Raw genomic sequence first — 10,160 nt, forward strand, 5'->3', positions numbered from 1 at the left:
CAATCTAAGATCAAAAGGGATATATAATTAATTGGGAAAATCTTGGCAGCAAGTTTCTCTGATAAAGATCTAATTTCTAAGATATATAAGTATCTGATTCAAATTCATAACAAAATTTGCCATTCCACAGTTGACAATAGTCTTAGGACATGAATAGATAGTTCCAAAGGAAATAAGCATATGGTATTTATAGCAATATGAAAAAAAATCTCTAAATCATTACTACTTAGAAAGATGAAAATGAAATCAAATTTGAGATTCCTCCCCTGACACTCAGAGTGGCAGAAATGAGAAAAAGGGAAAATGGTAAATTTTGGAGGCATTCTGGGAAAACCAGACTCATTGATACATGTTGAATGGAACTGTGAATGGGAATAATCATTCAGAAATGTAACAAACTGTTACTAGACAATACATGTCCTCTGATCCAGTTATTACCATTCACTTCTAAGATCATACAAAAAAGACATCAATGAAACAGGGGCAAGTCCTGTGTATAAAGATATTTATAGCACTTCTCTTTGTGGTAGCAAAAACTAGAAACTAATTGAAAGTCCTCATCATTTGTAGCATATTAATGTGTTGAAACACTATTGTGCTAAAAGAAATTTAAAAATATTTTTATAAAGACATGAAAAGACTTCTATGACCTGATATAGAGTGAAGTTAATGAAATCCAAAATATAATTTATACTCTACTGGCAGTATTATACTAATGAAGAATTTTGAGGACTTTTATAAAAACAAACAAACAAACAAACCTGATAGAAAGTGAATGAGCAGAATAAGAAGAATTATATGTCTACATTTATATGTATATCCATAGGTACAGATACATAATTTTCCTGGTGTGTTTGTGTGAATAGATGACATATACACAGACATATAAAAATATAAATGTCACAACACTGTTAAAAGAAACAACTTTGAAAACTGTGAGAACCATTATCACAATAATGGCCATTCACAAATCTAGAAAATGCTTGTTTCAAATCAAATGATTGATTTAGGCTTCTGAATTAGACATATACATTATATATACATATATGTACACACACACACATATATACATGCACACACATATGTACACATTTGTACATACAGATATATAGTCTGCATATTCATATAGATGTCTATATTCTACATAGAAATTATGAGAATGTTTCATTTAACTATAATTGTTGCAAGAAATTTTTCTTAATAGGCTGTGGGATGGGAGGAGAAAGAATTTGTTTCTGCTAATAAAAAAATAAAAAGGTAGAGAAGTGCTCTAGATGTAAAACATTATATAACACTTTTTGATGAAATCACTTTTACTAGTTTTACCTAACTGTTTTATTTGATTTACAGAAAATCTTATAAAATGGGAGTAATTTGTAAGTGTTTATAAATTAAAACCAGAACTTGAGTGAAAATAAATAAAGGTTCTTGGAGGAGGAGCATTTAAATGTGGCAGAAGAGAACCTTGCTGAAACAGTTGACTATATTTGGTTAAGGCTAACTAGAGAGGGAAGTGAAGTAACAACAGAGTCAAAGAGCTGAAAAATATAAAGGAATAAAGGTACTAAAAGATATAATGATAAATTGATGAAAAAAGTGCCCATTAAATTCTTGTTATATGTCATGAAATTTACCGGGGGGGGGGGGGGGGGAGGGGAGAGGGGAGGAAGGGGAGGAGGAAGAAGAGAGAAAAGGAGAGAGGGAGAAAAAGAAGGAAACAGGGAGAACAGACAGACAGACAGACAGACACACACACACACACACACACACACACACACACACACACACACACACACACAGTCTTTACCATTTGACCTCAAAGAGCTTATATTTGACTAGCAGGAGACAACACAAAAAGAGAAACTAAAAGAGGAAATTGGGATGGGATTGGGGCAGGATGAGAAATATGTAATATGCTGGATGCTAAGCTTGATAATGTGAAAGCTTACCAATCAAAGCCCAGAGTGTCAAGGGCAGAATTCTTAGTTCTAGTGGGAGTAGAAGAAAATCATAGTTTGGTAGTAAAGATAACCAAGAATTGCAAATAAGATAAAACAAAAGTTTTGAAAGGAATAAAGGACAAGACAGAAAAGTTACATAGGAATGTAGTAAAAGATTAGAAAATTATAGTAAGAAAACTGGTTAATCTAAAGATCTCTTCTGATTTTATAATTCAAGAAATTTCTTTCAAAATCTTAGAATGGTTTGGTGGTCATGTGAGCTTAGTTGAAATAGAAGTAGGTGAAGAGTCTTAAAGTCCAGGATATTTTGAGTCATCATTGTAGATATTTAAATATCTGATCCTGATGGCAAGGAAAGAATTGGAGAGACACACCAAATCAGGTTTTGAAGTGATTGAGAAAGGTCAGATAAACTTTGTGATTAACCTCAAATGCCCTTAAAGTTAGTAGATGTCAGGGACCAAAGTTCAGGAAAGGATGGCATAGTCAGATGACATTAATATCAAAGGAGAGGTTGTTGAGTGATTCTGGCTGAACAAGAATTAATAATTGGTGAGTGGAAGTGAGGAGAAATCAATATTCTAATTCCTTTATCATTTATGAATGGGGAAAGAAATGGCTGGCATTGAAAAAGAATATGAGAAATATGGACTCCTCGGGGGAAAAGCTGGGTGGTTTAAGCTAAAGCAAGGTAGTAGAAAAAAGGATAGAAGATGAAAGAAGGTTGTATGTTTAATAATGGATGGAGTTACAAAGTAAAAAGGGTGGCTAAAAGGACTGAAAAGGATTTGGACTGGGGTGAATGTAGATGAGATATGGGGGAGTTGCAGCTGGAAGAGCTTTGTGCTGAGGGTGGTGGGTCTCTCCAGTCTGCCAAACTGATTTGGGAATCTTTTAAATCAAGTTTCTGGTATTTCCTGCTTTTATTCAGATGATGAATTCATTAAGTATGATCTTCCTTCCTCTCTCCCCCAGTTGGAAAACATTTTCCTCTTCGGTTTTTTAATTCAAATTTGTATGAAAAGTTCAGGAGTAAAACTTCAACATTTGAAAATGGTTTTAAAAGAAAGAAAAAGTAAAAACCTATTTTGTACCTAGCAGATGTAATTTTAAAATTCCTAAAGCAGGATTTAGGTCAGTGGTTTGGGTCATTTCTTATTTCACCCAAATTGGGTCACTCTGCTCTGTGCAATCCAGAGGAATCAAAAATATGCCAGGTAATAAAAATTCTATAGAAATAGAAAGCTGGATCAAAATCTGCCCAAAGTTTTGTGCTCTTAAGTTCTGCTGATTTCAGCAGAAGTTAGTATATTAGTACTGAGGACAGAGTTGGGTACACTGACTTTATTATCTTTGAAGGAAAAATGATATTTGGGGACTATAAAATAGAAGCAGTATTTATGGTTCTGGCTCAATCTAACAAAGCTATACAAGAGATGGATCCTTCATATCTTATGGAAGCTTTAAATATGCATAAACTGAAAGAGATGAGTATTCAAACAAGACAGTGCCACAGTCTTCAAAGAATGACCTTTAAATTCCTAGAACAGTTGGGGTATAAGATGGAAGTGCTTTGGATTGACTATGGGACAGAAGTTTATTATAAAGTAGCAGGGAAAAGAGGTATTGCAGACTGATAGGAGAAATGACTTTGACATATTGATAAGATAAAAATACATAGGTATATTTAAGCAAGAATGAGGAGTACAGATTCCCAAATAAAGATTTCCCTACAGCGCCAAAGCTCACCTTTTGTTTGGGATGACATGGAGCTTGCACTCAATTGCTTTTGATAAACAGTGAAAAAATGTGTGAGGTAAATAAATGGTGTGTTGATGTATATGCCATTTATTTTCCTCAACATGCCCTGAATTAATAGTTGAGCTTATCATTCATTCTAGTCATCTAATTGACCTTATAATTGCAAAGGATAGAAGCAGTATGACATAGTGAACATAACACTTGACTTAGTACAAAGGCTGGAATTCAAATTCTGATACTGTTACTTAGCATTTCTGTAACTTTCAAGAAATCACAGATTGTCTAGGAATCAGTTCTCTCATCTGTGAAATAAAAAGGCTAACTTTAGATAGATTAAGCACGAATTTCAATAGCCACATCTAAAGAGTAGTCATTAATGGTTTAATTTTAAAAGAAGTCACTTTGGGATCCAGATCTAGGGAGCTGCTATTTATCCTGTACTTTTTAACATTTTCATCAGTGATTTGAATAAAGGTATATGCCATCAAAGTTTAAAACTGCAACAAAGCTTTTGGGACAATCTGTTTGAAACACAGAAGAAATTTGTAGATGAAACAAAGGTAGGAAAGATTTTTAGCATGTTAGATGATAGTCAAGATCTAACAAGATCTTGAAAGGCTAGAATGTTGATTCAGAGCTAATAAGATGCAATATAAAGGTCATAAAATCATATCTTAGATCCTTAGATTTAGAAGAGATATCAGACATCATTTAGTCCAAACCATACCTAAACAAGGATTTAGCTCTTCTTTGATATTCCTCACAAATGGTAACTCAAGCTTCAGCTGAAGATCTCTAGTGAATGGAAACTCACTACTACCCAAGACCTTCAATTACACTTTTAAATAGCTCTTAAGGTCAGTAGTCTCAGACTCAAACTAGCTATTATGAAAAAGTTATTTAACTTTACAATATCCCAGGCAGAGCTCTAAAACTGTTATAGTCAAGTTACCGATTTGTAATACCTCACACTGATGCAATTGCAGGTTCAGCTTGCCTTTCCCTCCAAAAAAAAAATCCCCAATGGAGTTGAAGGGTGACGTCTTAGTCTTACAATAGGCAGAGCAGAAACTAGTATTAAAAAAGAATTCTCATTCCAGTACTTTTCAACTCCTTTCAGACTATGTGCATACAGAGAGACAGCACATACACATGTACTTATGCACATTTGCAAAAGTGTCTTAGTATTTCCCCACCCCCCATCTATAGTCATCATAGTAGGATTCTTTATTCACGATTCATATAAAAGTGTCTAGAGGTATAATGAGGTATTTCCTTGAAATACATATTTATGGATATACATTTATTCATATATTTAAATAGTATATATATATTTTTTATCAAATACATAGATTAGCAATGGCAATAGGTTTAAGGCCAACAACTTCAACCTATATTTATAGATAAATTACCATTTTCACAAAAATGGAAACTGTGACCCACAGCATGAACATGGCTTATTTTTAGACTGCTAACATTCATTGCCATCATTTCCATCTTCAACTTGTTCCTGGCAAGTATAAAACAGGCTAGTGAACATTTTGTGGGATAGGCTATGGCTTTGGGATTCTTGGATAGTTTTATTTCTGATTTACTTAAATTTTGATTATTTTTATGTCACCTTCACTTTCAAATATATCTTCTATCCTTCCCCTGACCAGGGTAACAAAAAAAGAAGTAAGGGGAACAAAGTAGTTCAGTAAAACCAAACAACATGTTAACTGAATCTAGAAGTATGTAGAATTTCTCTTGCTGGAGTTTTCACTTATTGTTGAAACTTTAAAAAAGTTTATTATATATAATTCCCAGAGGGTTGAGAGGTCGAATCTTTAGAAATTCATTGAAGAAACCCCCTTTGGTGGCACATGAGATAATCTGTATTCTGACAACTTCATTTGAAAGAACTGGCAGCTGACGGATCTTCTTCTGCAGAGGAAAGAGTCATAGATATCCCTGTGATTCTGAAGGGTAAGGGGAAAGCAATGATTTTTTACTTGCTACCTTGTCGTTTTTTAATATATCTGTTAGAGAAAAAATCTCTATGAGTCTCAGTGGTTTAGCAATTAGTTCTTAAAGCTTTACCTGACGTTGATATCTACTTTCATGTCATGTATCATCCTCCCTTCTTTCTGCCTTTCTGCAGTACTTAGGGAGTCCTGGTATAGAATAGATTGTGGCTGGTGGCCCATTCCTATCTACTCAGCAACTAATATATCTGGAGTTATTACTTGTAAACATATTGTTACTACTGCTCAAGGGAAAAGCAAACAAACAACAAAATTCAACAGAAATGTGGTCACTCTGAGTTCACTAAAATGCTGAAATTGATGTCTTCAGGACAGCAACTTATTGGTTACACAAGAACATTTGCCTTTATGCTGAAAGACCAATATCTTTTTTTAATCACTAAAATTTCTCTCAATATCTCTTTCTGCCCCCTTTCCAGAGAATCATTCCCATATAACAAATAATATTTTTATTTTTTCTTTTATTTTAAATATTTTTAGTTTAACTTTTTTTTTATTTTCAAAATATATGCATAGATAGTTGTCAACATTCATCTTTGCAAAACCTTGTATTCTCACTCCCTTCTACCCACCCCCTTCCCTAGATAGCAAGAATATATGTTAAACATGTGCAATTCTTCTATACATATTTCTATAATTATCAGGCTGCACAAGAAAAAGCAGATCAAAAAAGAAAAAAAATGAGAGAGAAAACAAAATGAGAGAGCAAACAACAACAAAAGTGAAAATTCTATATTGTGGTCATACTCAGTCCCCACAGTTCTCTCTCTGGGTGCAAATAGCTCTCTTCATCACAAGACCATTGGAACTGGCCTGAGTCAGCTTGCTATTGGAAAGAGCCATCAGAACTGCTTATCATATAAACTTCTAATTGCTGTGTACAATGTTTTTCTTGGTTCTACTTTCTTCACTTAGCATCAGTTCATGTAAGTTTCTTCTGGCTTTTCTGAAATCATCCTGCTGATCATCTCTTATAAAACAATAATATTCCATAACATTCATGTATTATAACTTATTCAGTCATTCTCCAACTAATGGGCATCTACTCAGTTTCTGGTTCCTTGTCACTACAAAAAGGGCTGCTATAAACATGGGTCCTTTTCCCTCTTTGGGATACAGGCCCAGTAGAGACACTGCTGGATTGAAAGGTATGAAAAGATTGATAACCTTTTGGGCATAGTTCCACATTGCTCTCTACTTCAGAATAGTTGGATTCACAGCTCTACCAACCATGTATTAGTGTCACAGTTTTCCCACATCTAATCCAACATTTATCATTATATTTTTCTGTCATCTTATTCAATTTAAGAGGTGTCTTAATTTGCATTTCTCTGATCAATAGTGACTTAGAACATTTTTCATATGAATAGAATTTGTTTTAATTTCTTCATCTGAAAATTGTTCATATCCTTTGACTATTTATCAGTTGGAGAATGGCTTATATTCTTATAACTTTGAGTCAATTCTCAAACTGAATGTAAATTTTTTTCCCACTTTACTGCTTCCCTTCCAGTCTTGTCTGCATTAGTTTTGCTTATACAAAAACTTTTAAATTTAATATAATCAAAATTATCCTTTTTGCATTCCATGATGTTACTCTACTTCTTCTTTGGCCGCAAGTTCCTTTCTTCTCCACAGATCTGAAGGTAGACTATTTTTGATCTTCTAATTTGCTTAAAGTATAAATCTTGATGTCTAAAACACGAACCAGTTTTGACCCTATCTTGGTATAGGGTATTAGATGTGGGTCCATTGTCTAGTTTCTGTCATACTAATTTCCAATTTTCCCTGCAAATTTTGTCAAATAGTCAATTATTATTCCAAAAGTTGGAGTTTTTGAATTTATCAAACACTAGATTACTATAGATATTGAGTATTGTGTCTTGTAAACCTAACCTATTTCACTGATTAACTATTCTATTTCTTAGCCAGTAGCAAATGGTTTTGATGACTACTGCTTTATAATATAGTTTTAGATCTGATACAGCTAGACCACCTTCATTTGCATTTAAAAAATTAATTCCCTTGAAATTCTTGACCTTTTGTTCTTCCGGATGAATTTTGTTATTATTTTTTCTAGCTCTATAAAATAATACAAATAATATTTTGAGAGGAAAAAGAAGAGGGAAAAAAAATCAGCACAACCAATCCATACACTGAGATTGTCTGAAAATATATGTCATAGTCCACATCTATACATCTGCTGTCACAGCAAAAAGAGTAGGGAGGGGTTTTTTATCCATATCTCTTCTTTGGGGCCATGCTTATTCTTGTAATTTTGCAACATTAACTTTTGAGTTTTTTGTTGCTGTTCTTTCTTTCCATTAATATTGTAATTATTCTGCATGTTTTTTTTTTTTACATATTGTGTGTATTTTCTTGGTTCTGTTTATTTCATTTAGCATCAGATCATTACTTTTCCCATACTTCCCTGGATCCATCATATTTGTTATTCTTTATGGCACAGTAATATTACTATATATTCCTGTACCACAAATTTTTAAAATCTATTCTCTAATTGTTTTCATTTTCAGCAATTCAACCAATGTTTGCAGAGCACTGCAGGAAATACAAGGCTTAGATAAGACATAGTACTTGTCATCAAGGAACCTGCATTCTAGTAATTATAAAGTATATAATGAAGCATAATAAAGTGCTTTAGTGTATTAGTGAAGAACAAAACAGATCAGTTGCTTTATAGTTTTTGAAAGTGTGAGAGAATGAATGAGTGGACTATTTTTCATAGGGAATATCTTATACTTATATATCTTTTATAAAACATGGGAGGGAAATAGTACATAATGTGATTGCTTTGGTTGTAAATCAATATGGAAGATATTACAAGGAACCAAGATAAAAGGGAGATGTTTTTAAAGCATTTTGTGATTTGTGAATTGGAATATCATTCATTTGTATGCCAGCATTGTCCCCTGCTTTCTTTCTATGAGCAACTTTTTTTTTTTTACCATACTAAACAATCAGACAAATGGGCTCATTGCAGTGAATTTGCTGCTTCAAAAACATAATAGTTGTGTGAATTATTTAATCTGTAAATATAACATAAAGTTAGTCTTTAAAAGACCATATTTGTTATAAGAATTTTACAGGTAACTGACTAATCTGCATTGTTCAACTCTTTAGGTCTAACATAAAATTAAACAATTCCCTCGCTTCTCCTGTATATATGTATTCTCAACTGCACCTCCCCAACCCCCACCCACTCTCCCCACTATGTATTCTCAACTCTAGTAACAAGGTCAGTCACCATCTCAGTTATCTACTCAATTAAAGAGATCAGTACGTTTCAGTGAATAGATGGATGAAGGCATGAACCATTTTCAAATGAATAGCTGCAAACCATTAAATGGCATATGAAAGACTGCTATGTATCACTAATAACAAAAAAAAATCAAATCAAAATAATTTGGTTTCATGTCACAGATGGAAAATGGCAAAAATGTGAAAAGACATTGACAGTTGACAGTGGAAAGATTATATCAATGAATGACTTGCTCTAACCATTCTGGAAAATAATTTGAAATTGTACTAAAAAGTGACTAAAATTTCTTTTACCCCAAGATCCCACTGCTAGGCATATACCTTGATGAAGTCACAAGACAAAAAATGTTCCATACAAACTCAAATGTTTATTTTAGCATTTATTGTGGTTGCAAAAACTTGGAAACAAAAACAAATTGTGGTACATGAGTATAGGATATTCTAAAAGTATTAGTGAAACGTTATGCTATTAAGCTTACAGAATATCCCAGAAGTAAATGAATACATATTATGTGGTGTAATAAATTAAAAATATATCAGATTCAGAGAAACATATCAAGAAAGACATAAACTGCTACAGAGTTAAACAGAAAAAGGAAATGAAATATTCATAGTTTTGTTCAGTCATTTCAGTAGTGACTGACTCTTCATGACTCCATCTAGGATCTTCTTGATAAAGACATTGGAGTAGTTTTTCCAACTTTTTTCTTCTTCAACTCTTTTTACAGACAAGGAAGTGAAACAAACAGGATTAAGTGACTTGTCCAAGGTCATACAGGGAATACATGGTTGAAGCTGGATTTAAACGCAGGATTTCCTAATTCCAGGGAGTGTGCTTTATTCATATGTAGTTACTATCATAACAAACAAAACAATACATGAATCTCAATACTTTGTTCAATTATAATAATAAAATTTAGTCTTGGAATAAAAGTACCTTCTTATCTTTACTAAAGAATTAGAGGACTATATGTATGACATAGTACATATATTGTCAGATGTGATTGTTCTGTTGCTGAACATTTTTTTCTTTTGATTTTTTTTTAACTCTTTTATTTCAATCTCTTTGTTTAAGGACTTACTGAGTATAGAATGGAGAAGGGAATGGAAGAATTCAGAAATAAATGTAATG

The sequence above is a fragment of the Antechinus flavipes genome, chromosome 2 (genome assembly GCF_016432865.1).
Source record: "Antechinus flavipes isolate AdamAnt ecotype Samford, QLD, Australia chromosome 2, AdamAnt_v2, whole genome shotgun sequence".
In the NCBI taxonomy this organism is placed as follows: Eukaryota; Metazoa; Chordata; class Mammalia; order Dasyuromorphia; family Dasyuridae; genus Antechinus; species Antechinus flavipes.